The following is a 19,253-nucleotide window of genomic DNA, read 5'->3' on the forward strand; positions in this document are numbered from 1 at the left end:
TCCGTCAACATGTTGAGATAGCAGTGTTAAAAAGATTAAGCAAAGAGAAAATAGCCCCTTCCTAGAGCACAAAGTTCAATTGTTCGATTTTGTAAAACGGATGCCATCAACTTGAGTACTTTCAACTTGAAAAGTTGATATGACAGCAGGGGTAGTTTGCATAAGTTTGGGTAGAGCAGGGAACATAAAGGGTATGACAGCATCCAAAGGGCAGATGACTATCCTATTCTGACAGAACTAAAGCCCCTGCGAGTCCGTCTTTAGAAGAGGTTGGCATGGTAGCCGTAACCGTGGGATTCCACGCAGTACCTGTATTGCTACACGAACACCTGCCCGTGGTCCCTGTGAGGGCGAACAAGTGCACGCAGGTGGAATAACGGACCACCTCGCACGTTTGTCAGGTAACCGCCAAAGAGCCTACTCTTCCACCACTCGTCTTCACTGCAGGCAGGTCTTACAAGCGCAGGTCCGGTCTGGGATTGGTCGTATTGAACTTGCAAAACCTCCAGCAGAGTTTATGTGAAACGAAGGCAGTGGTCACACATGAGCTCTTCTCCGATACTAGGAACCCGTTGACCAGTGCGACTTATGGACTCGTCTCACTTCTAGTAGCGCCCATACCTACTACCGACATCTCAAACGACGGTCACGTTACTATTTCTACATACGGACATAGGAACTAGGTCGCACCCTGTGTTTATTGCTGCGAATCCGACATCTCGAACGATGACTCACCATCTCTTATTTCATCCCATTAGTCGCCTCTTACGACAGGTAAGGAGCATCACCCTAGCGTTATTTGTTTCGTCCATTCGCTCGTAGGAAGCTATTAGGACTCGGCCGTCGCTAGACAGCCGTATCCAAATACCAATATCTATTAGACATTACAGTTACAAATAACGGTCTAATCAAACACTATCCGTGAAATATTGATACCTTTGATTCTCGGTCAAAGATTCTTAAAGATTTTCGGATTAAGAAAAGAAGAAAATGGATTGTAAATGAAATATGTAGATAAAAATAAAACTAAGGTGCTTAAAATGCACAGAAAATATTAAATACTACGCATTTAATACTTAGATAGTGTATGAATTTCTTATTCTATTTTTTTTTAATATTATTCGAAAGAGGTAGGATGTGAATGTCTCAGACATAAAAGGTCATGTATCATGTCACAAAAAGGCGTAGACAACTATGCCTTCTGGGTTACGTGATTAAAAAAATTAAAAATTACGTGACTAAAATCCGGTATTAATTTATCTATAACTGAAAAGTTACAACTTGTATAACATTTGATTACATTCATAATCCAAACGAGTGCGGTCCTGCTGAAAATGTGACATAGTTCGAATACGACTAAATCCACTTAAATCGTTCTTTTTATTTTCAGGTAGGGGCAAATCTATAAACAGATTGCATTCACAGAAACTTGGAAATATTTCGGTATATATAAGATTTGCCAAGTTTAGTGTGTAAGTTGGATTGATTGCGGGTATTATTTTATGTCGTGTTTTGTGTTATGCCATTCAATTTTCCCGGAAATACCCTGGATAAAACTCCTGTAAAAAGTGCCAAACTTACTTAATGCGGAACGTTTTAGATTAATATATTGCTTTTGTGTTTTATGGTTCTTTTTATTATTTGTATAAGAACGTAAAAGTTTATTACAAATACAGTTCCGAGATTGTCAGAAATAATAAAAAGTGGATACGCCAACTTGGTGGGTATGCTTTCCTTACTTATTTAACGTTATCTTTTACAGGTATGTCATTTTAATAGTCTTAATATATTGAGTTCTTCTTCTTCACTTTTTTTAACCCATATTCATCTACTCCTGGACCTAGGTTTCACACAAGTGTCTCCACTGGACTTTGTTATGTGCTTTACTAATCCGCAGTAGTTCCCACCATATATCCATCTTTTCTGGGGCCTATATCTTTTGATGTTGGTTTATCTTGGTTTTCACTCGATTATTCTGCGTGTCTGTCTTTTTTCAGATCGTCTGGTCCCGTTTCCAGATCAACGTTGTTTACTTTTTTGTTAGTTCTGTTTGATCTGTGAAGCTGGTTCCGTTTATTATTTTGTATCGCAGTGAAATCCCCAGAATTGCTCACTTCATCGCTCTCTGTGATGTTCGCAAGTACATCCAAATAACATAAAAAATAAATTAAAATTGAAAAAAAGATTAACGCCATATAGAAAAAACTTGACAAAAAAGAAGAAGTACCAAAATATAGCATATTCGAGATATCATCGAAAATTCCCGAAATGTCTCGAAAAGTCTGGAACTTCAGGCAATGTATATAAACATAGGAAGTTGACAGTACAAGTAACATTTGACTTTTCGAATATTTGTCATTGATATAAAGTTTATAACAAGTATTATGATATTGTTGCTGTTTAAATAAATTGATTTAAGAAGTGTAACATTGGTGACAGCGGTGGGATCAAAGAGATATTAAATAATTGTTAATGGTTAATAAAAGATCTGCTGAATTTGACAAGTTCGGACCTCCCGCATGAAGAAAGAAGAAGAAGACAAACGTAGACAAGACGAGAAAGAGAAAAAGGAGGAGAAGCATAGAAAAGTACATGTAGAAATCATAAATGGTTTATCTCAAATTCATGAAAATTTTAAATTAGAGGTAAGCCAATTAAGACATTGTAAAGTTTTTCGTAATAATTCTCGGCTCCTTTTAGGAAAATTATATATTTTGCGTATTTTACTTAATACAAATTTGAGAGTCAAGGCTCCATTTTCAAGGAAAAATAAGTCTATAGTTCTGCGGTGGATATTTTTTGTGCTTTATTGAACTTAATATGTTTTTTCTTGCCCACAATACATTCAACTGTTGCCATTGATACTTCTATTAAAAAAGAACAAAACAAAGACAAAAGCTTCCGTTAAAGGGAGTATTTTTTTTAGTCCATCATGTACTTTTCAGATAATTTCTTGTTAATCTTGTGAGACAGGTCCATGAAGTGAACCACAGTAAAAAACTAGTTAAGAAAATAAGTACGAAAACTATCCATACAAAGCAATCGATCACAAATTTAACAGCCGGTACCATTACAACATTGTTACTAACATATTAGGATGTTTCGAAAGAAAAGTACTAAATCGAATCTATGGAGCAGTTAATGACAATCGAGTGCGGAGAAGACGATACAACTTGCAACAAAATGACCCAGCTAGAAACACGCTCCTTCATAGACCCATTGGTCAAAGAAGAAGAGGAAGACCCAGAACAAGGTTCCTTGATAACGTCGATAAATACATTAGAAATATGGGAATATGTGCTTAGCGGAGGAAGGCGATGGATAGGGACGACTGAAGAGAAATTCTTGAGGAGACTAGAACCCACGCAGGATTGTAAAGCATAATGATGATGATACTATAACAACAACGAGTTAAACACTGACTATAAAAACTGTTCGCATGTTTTAAATTAACATTTATTAACATTGTTGCGATTGACCATTTACCTATGCTATGTAATTCTCAGTAAGATATTAAATAATACCAGGTCATTTAATTTGTAACCATGAACAAAAATCTAATATGATCACAAGTATGCATTCGATGGTAAAAGCTTTCTAATTCTTTAGGTAAAAGCTTACAGAAGAAAATCACATAGATAGATAGATAAGTTTATTGACAATTTTTACATAGTAAATACCACATGTCATGTCACAATATAAATAACAATACATAATATAACATATACAGTGAAAAATAGAAATATAAAAATATTTAAAAAAAAAAACAATTCAGTTAGGTGTAAAATAGTTTTTATAAAAACGACCACACTCAAACAAATTCCTGTATACTATAGAAACAGTGTTCCAGCAAGAAGTGTTTTGCTAATTTATAAAATTGTTTAGAATTCATTGCCTTTTTTTTTATTTTTTTTTTTTTTTTTTTTTTATTTTATTAACGCATCAACCACGCAGGGTCTTTAGCGTATTTAGATTAATACAATATAGATACAATAAGTAAAATATACATTAGTTTACAATAATAATAATAATAATATCTTTGTATGTTATAATGTTCATTTTAGATCTTTTGAAGGAGTTGGCAGTCTTTAAGATAGGAAAATATTTTTCGGGTGTCTGTATTTTCTTCTAGGGCATCTCTTAGGGAGTTGGGTATGTTATATTTTAGTCGTTCACTATTATATTTGGGACACTGTATTAAAAAATGTTTAACCGTTAGAGCACTGTTGCACACTTCACACACTGGTTTATTTTTGCGCTGGAATAAATAGTCATGAGTAAGTCGTGTATGGCCGATACGGAGACGGGTAAGTATCACTTGCTCTCTCCTGTCTTTTATTTTTGGTTTCCAAAGATGTGAATGTTTGTTGACTTCGTATAGCCTTGATGGAGTGTTGTTCCAAGTTTCTTGCCATTTTTGACTTATTTTTTGTTTTAGGTATGGTTTTAAATCGTTTTGTACCAATATATTACTTTCTTCGGACATCGGGTTAGTTGGTGCGTTCTTAGCCAGTTTATCTACAACTTCGTTACCTTCAATTCCTATATGAGAAGGCACCCATAAAAAGTGAACTTGGATGTTCTTATTTGCAATGTTTTTAAGTTCTTTTTTAATTAGAAGTAGAAGGGGGTTGTCACAGTACAATTGAGTCAGTGAGGATAATGAACTTAAAGAATCTGTGATTATTATATATCTTTCTTTGTTTTTGTTTTGTACTAACAAAAGTGCTTTTAGGATTGCAAATAATTCAGCCGAAAAGATGGTTGGAATTGATGGCAATTTGACACTAACTGAGGAGTCTTCCGAATAAATTGCTGCTCCAACTCTGTCTTCATTTTTTGACGCATCGGTGTATACGTTGTAGGTATTGCCATATCTGTTTAATAGTGTATAAAACTTTTGTTTAATGACGGTTGATGATATCTCTGATTTTCTTAGGCTTGTTAGACAGATGTCGATATCAGGAATAGATATTGTCCATGGTGCTGGGTTGTGGATTGAAGAGGTATCATAGGTTTTTGGAAATTGAAAATTTAATTTGGATAAGTATGATTTTATACGAAAGTAAAAAGGATGATCAATTTGATGTGTTTGTTGAAATTTATTTGTAAATCGATCAGCAAAAACGTTATGCAGTACTGGATTATTTCGGTTTGATGACACTGCCGCTGCATATGTTAGGCTTAGATATTGTCTTCTGAAAGAAAGAGTTCTCCACTTTCCCAATAAAGACTTTGAATGGGACTTGTGTAGTGAGCACCTAAAGAAATACGTAGACATCTATTTTGGATAATATCCAGTGACTTCAAATGTGTTTTTTTGGCGGAGTTGTAGACGATGGCTCCATAGTCAAGTTTTGATCGAATTATGGATTTGTAAATAAGTATTAAACTTGAATAATCGGCACCCCAGTTTTTAAAGGCAAGGGATCGTAATAAATTTATTCCAGGTAGACAGGATTTTTTTAGCTGTTGAATATGTGTCTTCCAAGTTAATTTTTTATCAAACGTCATACCCAAAAATCGGATTTCTTCTACATGATCTAGTTTTTGTTCGTGTAGATATAATTCTTTTGTTTGGATTTGATTTCTCTTTGAGAAACATATTGCTTTCGTTTTTGTAGTGTTAAACTGAAGTCCACTTGTAGCTGACCATTTCTCAATGTGTGTTAACGCTTTTTGAATGTGATTGTGAATCGTTGCTATGTTTTTTCCTCTACAGAAAATAACTAGGTCGTCAGCGTATAATCTAGCTTTGACGGGGTTTTCAATTTGTGTTAATATCGAATTTATTGCTACTAAGAATAAAGTTGTGCTTAAATTTGATCCTTGTGGTATACCATTTTGTTGAATTTTTGTTTGAGAATATGTTCCGTCAACTCGAACTTGAAATTGTCTGTTTTCAAGAAAATTTGAAATGTATTTTAATATGTTACCCCTTATTAACCAGCTGCTGAGTGTTTTAATGATTGAATATTTCCAAACTGTATCATATGCTTTGCTTATATCAAAAAATATTCCAACACAATGCTGTTTTATTGCAAATGCTTCGTGGATTTCTGATTCTAAGTCAACGAGATTGTCTAAAGTTGAGCGATGTTTTCGGAAACCACATTGTTCTGGAATAATTAATTTGTTTGCTTCTAAATACCACATAAGCCTATTGTTTATTATCTTTTCTAATATTTTACCTATGCTACATGTGAGTGATATCGGTCGATATGTTTGTGGATCTGATTTTGGTTTAGTTGGTTTTTGAATAGGTATTATGATTGAATTTTTCCATGATTTAGGAAATACGTTTCTGGATAAGATTATATTGTAGATTTTGAGTAGGTGTTCTTTAGATTGAGGGCCTAAATTTTTAAGAAATATAAACGGTATATTGTCGGGTCCAGGACAAGTGTTCTCACAATTCTGAAATACATTTTCTAATTCTTCCTTTGTTATTTGTATATTGAGATCGTTATTGTTTTGATCGTAATATTCTATAGGATTTTTTTCTTCTTTTATTTTGATTTTTATGAAATTGGAAGTATAATTTAAGTTACTTGAGTTATATTCATAAGTAGATGCTAGTATATTGGATATTTCTTCTGGGCTTTTATAAATAGTGTTATTTTGAGTTAAAAAGTTTATTGATTTATGGGGTTTGGAACAAGACATTTTGTTGACTTTTTTCCATATAGCTGTTATAGGAGTTGAACTATGTATTGTGGTGACATATTCTCTCCAAGAGTCACGTTTGGCTTTTTTAATGGTATATCTAGCGACTGCCCTTAATTTTTTGAATTCTATAGAATTTTCTTGAGTTTTTTGTCGTTTGAATTTATTAAAAGCTTGTTTCGATTGTTTTAATGCTTCTTTGCAGTCATGATTCCACCAAGGTACCGACTGATGTTTGTGATCGTACTTAATTATTCCAACGTACTTTTTTGCTGATTCTGTGATTACGTTTGTCAGAGAGTATATTGTTTTGTCTATATCTACATTGTCATTTAGGTTTTGCAGGTTGTTTTCAACGTAATTTTGAAATTCTGTCCAATTTGCGCCTTTTAAATTCCATTTTAGTTGTTGCGGGGTAGTTGATTGTAGTTCATTGCTTATTATGATAGGGTAGTGATCACTATCATATAGATCTGGTAACACATCCCACGTAAGAGTATGTGTAATTGATGGTTCGCAAATACATAGATCTATACAAGAGCCTTCACCTGTTCTTGTGTCAAAGCGCGTATGTTGTCCGTCGTTAAGAATATTTAGGTTGACTTCTTCTATTATTTTTTCTATTTTTCGACCTAGAGATGTTAGTTTTGCTGAACCCCATAACGGATTATGTGCATTGAAATCTCCAATTATTATCCTTGGAGCAGGTAGTTGATTTAATAAGTTTGAAATTTCTTTTGAATCGGGTTCTTTATTGGGGGGAATGTAAATATTGCAAATTGAAAAAGAAATTGTGTCTGTGACTCTAATTCCAATTGCTTCAATAGTTGTTGTGAGTTTTATCAGTTTAGCGTCAAAGCTATCTTTTATGTAGATTGCTACCCCTCCGCTTGCAATTTTCGAATTTTCTCGATTTCTAAAAAAACAATTGAAATTCTTCAAGTCATGAGCTTTGTTGTTTTTGAAGTGGGTTTCTTGTAAACATATCAGACTAGGTTTATGTTTTGAAATTAGTAATTTTAACATTTCTAAATGGGTGTAATACCCATTTATGTTTCATTGAATTAGAGAGTTGAAAATGATGTGTTATTAATTTTCTATTGATGCGTCGCTTTCTAAGTCTGTTTGAAGGTCTAAGTTGATTTGCTTTAATATTTTATTTTTTATTCGAGTGCATTTGACTTTAATTTTTCGGTCCTTTAGGTAGGGGTATATATTAGTTAATAGATCTGTGACCTCTGCTGTTTCTTCTGTATACATTTTGGTGACACTTAACGGGTCTGGTGAGTTCTCACAGTTTTCAAAAAAGTCTAATAACTGTTTGTAAGTTATAGGGTAGTTGGAATTTGGGTTCTCAAATAAAGGTTTACAGTATCTTAGCATTTCTTCTAGTGTTTTTTGTGGTTTGACATTTTGATCTGATTTTACTTTCTTCTCCTTATTTTTTGGTGTAATAAAAGTAGGTTCCTCTGTAGATGTAGTAGCTGGTGGAGAGACTTGGGAGATTGTGCGTTTGTTTTGTGCTTTCCCTGTGTTTATATGCGTTGCCTTATTTTCTATATCTATTTTTGGGTAGTTTGTTGTTTCTGAATCTTCTTTGGTTAGCTGCATGTGTGGTTTTTCTTGTTGGCTATATTGTGGTTGGGTTTCTTGTTGTGTGCTTTCTTCTTTTGATTGTTGTTGTTTAGTGTTTGTCTGGGTTTTTTGAGTTGATAGATTAGTTGTATTTTCAATTGGGTTTATATTTGGAACTGGATTATTTGATGTTGAATTATCTGTTGTAATCGCAGTAGACATTGGACAATTTTTTGTTAAGTGGTTGGTTTGTTTACATGTTTGACAAGCTTGGTTATCTAATGAAAGGAAAATTCTGTATGTCGTTTCCTCATATGTGATAAGAAAAGAATCAGGTAAGGGCTGGTTATTTAGTGGAGATATGTATGTTTGGCGTCTGAAACTCAAAATATGTTGGAATTGTGGTGTTGATGTGCCTATTCTTAGGAATGTTATAGGTGACAGAAGATTTATTCCATGTGATTTTAATGCGGATATTAGGACTGAGTGTGGGATTGAGGGACAGACATTGGACAATACTAATCGCTGACTGGGGCTAATTAGTCTACGAGCTTGTAGGAGTTGATGGTTTATTTGAATTTTTTCATTTCTGTTTATGAAATCCTCAGCTAGTTTTTCGTTTGCTAAATAAATACATACTCTATTATTTGATAATTTTGAACAGAAGGATATCTGGGTTGGTTGTATCAGATGACTCAAAGCGGACAAGTAATCATCTAGTTTGGTATTTTCAATTGAATCAAAAATAATTGCTTGTTTTCTTGATGGAAATATATTGGATTGTTGTGTTTGATTGGTTACGGAAGAATATGTAGGTGATCCATTAAATTGATATGATGAGGAGCTGTTTGGTGTATTGTTAGTTGTAGGAATTTCAGATTGAATAGAACTATCCATTTTTAATTATCATTTGTAACTGGAGTACGGTCCTGGCAAACAACCTTCTTAGTCTGCAGTGGAACAGGTTTGGTATAAATACCTGTCCTAGATTTTGTAGGTTATCCAAAATAATATTTGATAATAGTAAAAACTGTTATGTTTAAAGTAACTTACTATCTCTGTTGTGTTTATTTTTGTTATTTCACTGCTGGATCACTAATTAACGAAAATATTTTTAGTATTTCACTAGTTTTTAAATTAATTATGAGAGCTCGATTTAAAACACGTATTAGCTACTATGTTCAGAGTCGAATGATACCGGTACTATTACAACATTGTTACTAACATATTAGGATGTTTCGAAAGAAAAGTACTAAATCGAATCTATGGAGCAGTTAATGACAATCGAGTGCGGAGAAGACGATACAACTTGCAACAAAATGACCCAGCTAGAAACACGCTCCTTCATAGACCCATTGGTCAAAGAAGAAGAGGAAGACCCAGAACAAGGTTCCTTGATAACGTCGATAAATACATTAGAAATATGGGAATATGTGCTTGGCGGAGGAAGGCGATGGATAGGGACGACTGAAGAGAAATTATTGAGGAGACTAGAACCCACGCAGGATTGTAAAGCCATAATGATGATGATACTATAACAACAACGAGTTAAACACTGACTATAAAAAACTGTTCGCATGTTTTAAATTAACATTTATTAATATTGTTGCGATTGACCATTTACCTATGCTATGTAATTCTCAGTAAGATATTAAATAATACCAGGTCATTTAATTTTTAACCATGAACAAAAATCTAATATGATCACAAGTATGCATTCGATGGTAAAAGCTTTCTAATTCTTTAGGTAAAAGCTTACAGAAGAAAATCACATAGATAGATAAGTTTATTGACAATTTTTACATAGTAAATACCACATGTCATATCACAATATAAATAAGTCACTTATGTATACATAGAAAATAACTAAGAAATTATACAACAATACATAATATAACATATACAGTGAAAAATAGAAATATAAAAATATTAAAAAAAAAAACAATTCACTTAGGTGCAAAATAGTTTTTATAAAAACTACCACACTCAAACAAATTCCTGTATACTATAGAAACAGTGTTCCAGCAAGAAGTGTTTTGCTAATTTGTAAAATTGTTTAGAATTAATTGCCTTAATATTAATATTTTTGTTCAGGTTTAAAAAACAATTATACAGATTATAATCTATTGTATTAAGTTGTGTAACACACAGTCTGGAATATGGTATAATGATAATACTTTTGTTTCTTATATTGTACTGATGTTGATCAGTATGTATTTTACATTTGTATATTATTATGAACAGTTAACAAACTTTCAAATATATATTGTTATGATTCTAAAATAGATCAAGAATAAAATCAATTTTTGTATGCACAATACCATGAGATCATAAATATTCAAGACCCTGTATAGGTTAAGAATTTGTAAATATAATGATTTATAATTAAGAAATGTTTTCGGAGAACAGTGGACTTCAATAGTGAATAGTTTCTAAGAACAATTTGTATGGAAAAACATTTCGGGATTATTTAGAAAGTCCACAAGGAAACTAAGTTCCTGTAGTTGGCTGTATACCATATAATAAAAAAATTTCCAATAAAATCCTTTATAAAAAGGTATATAAAAAACCCAGTCGGGCTATGTTAAAAAGACAAAACGTTTTCGGAATAAGTATTCCATCATCAGTGTCAATATATTACATGTAATATATTGACACTGATGATGGAATACTTATTCCGAAAACGTTTTGTCTTTTTAACATAGCCCGACTGGGTTTTTTCATGTAATATTACATGTAATATATTGACACTGATGATGGAATACTTATTCCGAAAAGGTTTTGTCTTTTTAACATAACCCGACTGGGTTTTTTCATGTAATATATTTGACACTGATGATGAAATACTTATTCCTACAACGTTTTGTCTTTTTAACATAGCCCGACTGGGTTTTTTATATACCTTTTTATAAAGGATTTTATTGGAAAATTTAGAAAGTATTAAATATTGTTTAAAATCTTTATACTTGTACATGATTTTGTACAAATAATTATACATGGTTTTGTATCAAATAAGAATTTCAAATTAATGTTTGATAGACAATGGTTTGTATATTATTTTTCTTCGAAGGTAAAACTATGAATTAGACGTTATCTTTTACAAATACGGATTTACCTGTAGACACAAAAGAAAGGTTAGTCGGTATTATCTTCTGTTAATTTAGGGAAAAACCTAAGTGGGTAAGACACGCTTGATTTCTTAAAATTTAAAAATAGGAAATTTTGAAGATCGGTAGAAAGAATGAATGTGTGTGATTGGCTAGGAAGAACGAGGGTAGGAGAATAGGACAGTCGATTTGAAAATTGAACCAGGAGATTTCAGTCATTGTATTTTTACCATCCATAACGAGAAGTCCAGTTTGATAACAGTGTGTGAAAAATAAGTATTAGTTGTTGTTTGTGAGTTGTTGGTGATAGCATAATAGTTGAAGGCGAATCGTGACCAGGTCGAGAATATCAAACTCCTTGTGTCCGAAGAGACTCCTAACTCTGTAAGTAGAGAAAGAAAATTTATATAAGTTTATAGGAGATAACCAGTCGAGGCGAGAAAACCATTTGGTTGAAAGAGTGTCATTATTATTATTTTGAAACGAGTCGGAGGTTTAATTTTGGGGAGAATCTGAACGAGTGCTGTTTTGAGTAACAGTTTTGGAGGGAGGAAGCAGAGCCACACGTGGTTGGAGAATTGGACAGTTTTGCGGGAACACAATCCGGAGACTAAATCAGTGTCCGTCGGGAAACATCGCAGAGAGTAAATCAAAAAGGTCGGTCAAATTTTGTGAAATAAGCGTTGTATTTGTACCATACATTTTTTTTAAACCCATATCATAAAGTAATTGATTAAAAAAAATTGAATTTACAAATCAGATAATTGGCACATAATAAAATTTTATTTCTTTTTTAAGAAAGTTAATTAGAACAATTTTTACAGTAAATTAAATAACTTGGTTTAAAAGGGAGATAACAAAATTCAGTTTTCTTTTGTTCTGAGGAATAAATAATAAATTGTGCACGATCTTTATTTTCATATTTCTATATGGTATTAAAATAAATGGTATTTTTTTAAAAAAAGATCATAAATTGTGTATATATTATTTATTCTCCTTGTCTATCCTAAAGAAAGCCAGATCCAGAAAATACTAGAAGCCACGAGTCGAAGGTAAATAATTTTTGTTTGTAGTAAAGAACCCTGAGAAATTAAACCTAATTTAATTTAATTTAATTCAATTAAATTTAACTTAATTTAAACTTAAAAGGAAGAATGCCATACGTTTTAAACAAGGATTTTAGCTGTCGCGATATTCTTCATTTCAACAAAATGAGAAGAGTTCTATGTACCAGGGATTTAAAACTGGAACTAAGAGTTAGGTTGGCGAGGTGCTATGTTTTTTCGACTTTATTTTATGGAATGGAATCTTGGACCTTGAATGCGACATCAATGAAAAAACTGGAATCATTTGAGCTGTGGGTGTACAGAAGAATTCTGAAAATATCATGGACAGAACACGTCACAAACAAAGAGGTTCTGGGAAGGATGAACAAAGAAATAGAAATTTTAAATTCAATAAAAACAAGAAAGTTAGAATTTCTCGGACATATTACACGTGGAGAGAAATACACCTTGCTCCAACTGAGTATGCAGGGTAAGATCCAAGGAAAGGGAAGCATAGGGAGGCGTAGAATGTCATGGCTGCGCAACCTGAGAGAGTGGTACGGATGTACATCAAATGAACTTTTCAGAGCAGACGTCTCAAAAGTCCGAATAGCTGTGATGATTGCCGACCTCCGCCGCGGAGATGGCACTTAAAGAAGAAGATATTCTGCTGAGTCAATAATTCGGATTGCTGCTTTTTGAAAAGTGAAAATTTTGTATGCATAGGACGAGTTTTCCCAAAGAATTATGCAATATGTCAGGATACTATGAACCATTCCAAAATAAACTTAATATTAAGGTATGACTTATACGATATAATTACGGTAGTTACGATATTCACAGAACGACAAAGGTTACGTATAAATCACGATGGAATTAATTTCTAGTAAAATAATTCAATTCTAAAAAACAATAAAATAACGACGCCGCTGGAACTGTGAAATTTTCCAACATTCAACAGTTTTAAAATCAGTTTAAATATGATTTAGAATAAGACAAAAATAAAAAGACCATTCCTATTAAGAGAGAAGTCAACGTAAGCTAACATATGGCATCTAACTTACCGACAATAAGTTAAATGACCTTAGATTCACTGATAACATCGTAATTATAGCGAGCACATTCGAGGAATTACAAACTATGATGGAGCAACTCGGATAGAGCAAAGTTATACATCGAGTCATGCATTACATAAATCATATTGTTAAAAATACAATAGTCCCTACAATTGATTCTACATATTGCGTTTACAGCAGTAAACAGAACGAACGTTTATTTCTCAGAAAAATTTAATTCTCTTAATAACCAAGAAGTAATGAAAAGTAAGTTACTGAATCGTGAGTCTAAGCTGAGAATCTACAAAACAGTAATTAGACCAGTGGTCACATATGGATGTGAAACGTGGACCCTCTCAACCACTGATGAAAATCAATTGAGCATATTTGAGCGCAAAATACTAAGGAAGATATTTGGACCAACCCAATGCAGCGATAGTTTGTGGAGAATTAAAATGAACCACGAGCTGGATGAACTAATGCAGAGCGCAGATATTGTCAGATTTGTAAAATCACAAAGACTAAACTGGCTTGGTCACCTAGAAAGAATGCCAGATAATCGAGCTGTAAAAGTAGTCCAGAGATGGAAGCCCCAAGGAAACAGAACAACAGGAAGGCCCCGTAAAAGATGGATAGACGACGTAGAGAGGGATCTTAAAACCATGAATATCAGGCAGTGGCGAAAGAAAGTATCCGACAGGGCAGAATGGAAGAACATTGTTAAGCAGGCCAAGACTCACAAAGGGTTGTAGCGCCATTAGAAGAAGAAGAAGAAGAATAACCAAGAAGTCTTTTTAATAACGGAATTAATTAATGTCCTGATATTATGTCGAAATTTGTTTAATAAAGTAAACATAGTAAACTAAAAGACAACAGATGAATCAACAGCTGAATCAACAGATTTCTGCAACTACATAACGAAGCAAATACTTTCTTTTAATACAAGTTAATAATATTTAAGCGCCAATAAAAAACTAAAAATTCCATCAAAGAAAGAACTGGAATACAAAGTAAATGTTTAACTTGCACAGTAGGGAACAGGACAGGACAGGTGATAACACAGCCCAACAAAATGAAAAAATTTGGTTCTTGAGAAATAACTAATTTTAAGTATTTTTACTATTTAAATGGGAATAAGCCACAATTAAAGGTTAAAGTACGTTTATTGACGTTTCAATTTCCACTTCGGAAATCGTTTCGGAAAAACGTATTTTGATAACGATTTCCGAAGTGGAAATTGAAACATCAATAAACGTACTTTAACCTTTAATTGTGGCTTATTTCCATTTAAATAGTAATTACTTTAACATGCCACAAGAAAATAGCTTCAGAACAATATTAAATATTTTTAATGTACTGATTTCAAAAATGACTTCTTTTTTCCATGGTAGTTTTTTTAATCGATTATATAATTTTAACTTCGCTCAGAAAGATATATACAATGGCACCTGGAAATCACCAGATGGACTTACAGTAAATATGATAGATCATGCTATTGTAGACTCAATAAACCAATCGAATATAATAAACGTCCGCACCAGAAGAGGAGCAACTGCGGATTTTGATCACTACTTGGTCGAAAGTAGGGTAAGGGCTAGAATTTTAAACATTTAAAAGAGGAAATAGGTTCTAAACATGAACGATCATCATCCAGCCTTAAGAGTCCACTGCTGAACATAGGCCTCTTCCTCATGTTTCCAACCCCGTCTATCTTGCGCCGCTCTCATCCAGTTTTTATTGAGTCTTCTTAAATCGTCAGTCCATCTTGTCTTCCCTTGGCCTCCATTCCAATAACCTCTTTGTCCATTGCCCATCTGCCATTCTGGCTATGTGTCCTGCCCATCTCCATTATAGTCTGGCTATCTTCTCGATGATGTCAGTGACTCCGGTTCTTCTCCTGATGTCTTCGTTGGTTATTCTGTCTCGCAGAGTTATTCCTAACATGGACCCCTACATTTTTCTCTGCGTGACTCTCAGTTTGGTAGCTGCTGCTTTTGTTAAGGTAAGTGTTTCTGCTCCGTACGTCAAGACTGGGAGGACGCACTGATCAAATACCTTTCTCTTTATTCTATATTTTTCTGGTTATCCCTGCCAATCATAATTTCATGTCCCAGGTATTTATATCTATCTACGAGTTCTATTTCTTTTCCACCAATACTGATGTTCTGGTTGGGTACCAAATTGGTCATGATTTTTGTTTTCGAGATATTTATATTTAAACCTACACTTTCTGTAGCCACAACGAGTTCCTGTACCACCTCTCTTGCCATACCTAGATCTTCAGCTATTATAAGTATATCATCGGCGAAACGTAAGTTGTTTAGATATTCTCCATCTATTTTTATTCCCTTCGTCATCCAATCCAAATTCTTAAAAGCATGTTCTAGCACCGTATTAAAAAGTTTAGGTGGCATTGGGTCTCCTTGTCTAACCCCCCGTTCTATTTTTATGCGATTACTGTTAGTATGTAATCTGACAGTGGTTGTTGCCTGCAGGTATATTTTGTATAATAATTTAGTATCTATAATCTAGCCTGCATTCTTTAAGCGCCTGTAATATTTTGCTTAGCTCAACTGTGTCAAAGGCTTTGTGAAAATCGATAAATATTAGAACTAGAGGTTTATTGTATTCCACTGCTTTCTCTATTAGGGTTTTTATACTTTGTAGATGGTCATTTGTTCCGTAACTTTTTCGGAATCCTGCCTGTTCCCTTGGTTGATGAAGTCTCTAATTTTCTTTCCATTCTCTTAACTAGTATTCTCGTAAACAACTTATATATATGGCTGAGGAGGCTAATCGGTCTGTAATTCTCTAAATTTGCTTTGTCTCCTGCTTTGTGTAATAAAATCGTTATATCGTTAATCGTTAAAAATAAAATGTTATATCGGGCATTAAATCTGATCCTTGGTTTAATACCCCATTTTTTAGTGTAATTGGAGGTTCCGTATTGTTATCTTGTTTTCTTGATCTATATAACTCTGTGTAGAACTCTTTGACTATTCTTAATATTTCATCTCTGTTCGTTGTTTCTCAGTTTGTTAATTTATATTTTCCCCTTTTGTACGCTCCTCTTCAAAACTTTCATGTTCTTATTTTGCTCTATTGCCTGTTTTGTTTTTTCTACATTATAGTTTCTTATGTCTTTTCTTATTGCCTTTGTGATCGTCTTATTTATTTGATTTATCGCTTCTTTGCTTGTAGTGTTATATCCTTTCATTTGTCGCCTTAGTTCTATAAGGGTTTTCGTGGGTTGACTCAGTTTTTCATCTTTTTTGCTTGTCGGACAATATTTAGTTTGAGCCTGTTGCATTGTGTTGACTATTTGTTTGTTCAATATATTGATGTCTGCTGTTGTTGTATCTTTCAATGAATTAACAATATATTTTTCGAACTCCTGAATGTTAGTTGGTTTTGTCCATTTCTTTGGTTGTTTTTTATTTATCATTTTGAGTCTTTATTTTTCGGTTGATATCGTTACTTTAGCTCTTACTAACCTATGATTACTGCTTGTACTGAACTGGTTGAGCACATTTACGTCTTTAAATAATTCTTTTTTGTTTGTTAAGAAAAAGTCGATTTCGTTCCTTGTTTTTTCATCAGGACTTTCTCATGTCCATCCTCTGTGTTTTTTATTTTTAAAGAAGCTGTTCATTTGATAAAGATTGTTTTCCAAAAGGAAAGTCAGTAGTTGTTTGCCTCTATCATTTCTGCCTTCGCTTCCAAAAATTTCCCAATATTATTTCAGAGGGGTCTTCCTTAGTGCCTATTTTGGCGTTGAAATCACCACCTATTATTAAGAAGTGGCCAGGATTTTCCTTGATTGCACAGGATATTTGGTCGTAGAATATTTGGACTTCTTCGTCTGGATGTCCTGTAGTAGGGGCGTACACTTGAATGAACTTTAGGATATATCTGGCGTTTATTTTGATGTTTAAGTAGACCACTCTTGTTGAGATTTGGTTTATTGACACAATTCTGTTAGCAATTCTTTTGTGAATAAAGAAGCCGACGCATCCGACTGTCGATTCCTCTTCTCCTTTGTAATAAAATAAATGGCCTGATGGGAGTGAGGAAAGACTCTCTCCCTTTTTTCTAACTTCGCTGATACCTACAATATCCCAGTTCACTTTTGAGAGTTCTTCCTCCATTTCTTCGAATCTTTCTTCGGTAGAGAGTGACCGAGCATTATATGTGGCGATGTTGAGGTTTATCTTTTTGACGCACATTGAATAGGGTTGGTTTACAGTGGTCGGGTTTTTGGCATTTAAACACCGTGCTTGCCTAGCATGTTGGTGAGTATTCATATTTATTCTCACGAGTAGCTGGGGAACGTTGGTCGATTCCTGTAGAGCCCCGCGTACAGGAACAAGGCTAATATTCAATGGGATTTCGCCCGGTGTCCCAAGAGCATCGTTAGCGGCCGCGTGACGTGCAACCATTCAGTTTTTAGCACGATAGCTTCCATCTTAACTTACGGATTTTTTGCATCTGGTTTTCTCCATATTTTTGTTGGGTAGGATGGGGAGGGAAAGAAGGTGTGGATGGGAAGAATATATTAGAAAGAAATATAGTGACCCGTCTGCCTTCGGAAACCTAATCGCCCTTCGGGGTCGGAAGAAAACAAGAGTTAGCCAAGAGAGGCTGATAGAAAAGATTAAAGACATTTCACTCAAGACAAGTTGAAGAAGAGTAAAATGTGAAGGCTCTTATGATCCGCCAGGTGCGTTTCATAGGAGTATGAGTATTGATACATTTTGTGTTCCCGCTCATACTTCGGGGTGTTGACTACAGACTGTATGGCTCGTCCAGCATGCTCGTCCGGCATGCTTGTCCAGCATGCCATGCTCGTCCAGCAACATGAATGATAGGACTCAAAAATACAAACAAAAATAGAGATTATAAACAAAATATAAACATCAAACTAGAAAAGGGACTAAAATATGAACGAAGAGTGGGAATGGTGCAGAAAAATCATGAAAGAGGCAGCTGAAGAATTACTAGGCATGGAAGGTAAACAAAAAAGAACAAGAACGAATGACTGTTTTGACAAAGAATATTAGATTATAACAGAAAGAAAAAACAGAGCATATATACTGATGCAACAGGGGCACAGAACCCGACTAGCAGAGGAGGAATATAAATAACTACGTAAGAAAGAAAAGAAAATCCACCGCAGAAAGAAAAGAGACACTATGAACAAAGAACTACAAGCACTACTAAAACTATTTCAAGATCTAAATAAGCCAATAGAGATGGGAAAAATTTATCAGAAATTAAACAAAAGCAAAAAAGATTTCAAAATAAAACAAGTGAAGAGATAAGGAGGGTAATGTATTGACAGATCAGCAAGAAAATCTAATAAGATGGAATTCCTAAATACGACTGAAAATGTTTTAGATTATATTGATAAAATTGGATGTTGGTTTATATTATCATTTAACGTTTTTTTTAATATTACTTTAATTATAAGTTCTTAATATGCCATACGCTAAATAAAAAATAAATTCTCCGCTACTGACACGATTCTTGGTAAAACTCATTGGAAGTTGGAACTTAAGAAATCACGCGTATGACTGATTTCGTTATTTATTTGTTGGAGTTTAACAAAAATCGCCAAATTCTAATAGAGCTTCGTAGGTCCCACTGCTAGACAACAGGACCAACGTTGAAATGCCAAAATTCAAAATTAGAGATCCTACAAAGGTAAACAATCAAGAGAAAGACCACGTATGACGTTAGGATATAGATCGATGGAAGGAGTTGGGAGAGGCCTATGTCCAAAAATGAATAATAAAAGGCTAAGA

General features: G+C 33.8%; 1 protein-coding gene across 3 annotated transcripts in view; it reads left to right on the plus strand.

The window, feature by feature from the left end:
* rho-5 (rhomboid-5) overlaps nucleotides 1–19,253 on the plus strand; it is a 693,122-nt gene that overhangs the window by 165,846 nt on the left and 508,023 nt on the right. The window contains exon 1 of one of the 3 annotated variants that reach the window (XM_072526725.1): nucleotides 2,524–2,645. The exons of the other annotated variants lie outside the window; for them this stretch is intronic. The gene's annotated coding sequence lies outside the window, so the exon portion shown is untranslated. Of the gene's footprint in view, nucleotides 1–2,523; nucleotides 2,646–19,253 lie in introns of those variants that run through there. 3 annotated transcript variants of the gene reach the window in all.

The sequence above is a fragment of the Diabrotica undecimpunctata genome, chromosome 3 (assembly GCF_040954645.1).
Source record: "Diabrotica undecimpunctata isolate CICGRU chromosome 3, icDiaUnde3, whole genome shotgun sequence".
Taxonomy (NCBI): domain Eukaryota; kingdom Metazoa; phylum Arthropoda; class Insecta; order Coleoptera; family Chrysomelidae; genus Diabrotica; species Diabrotica undecimpunctata.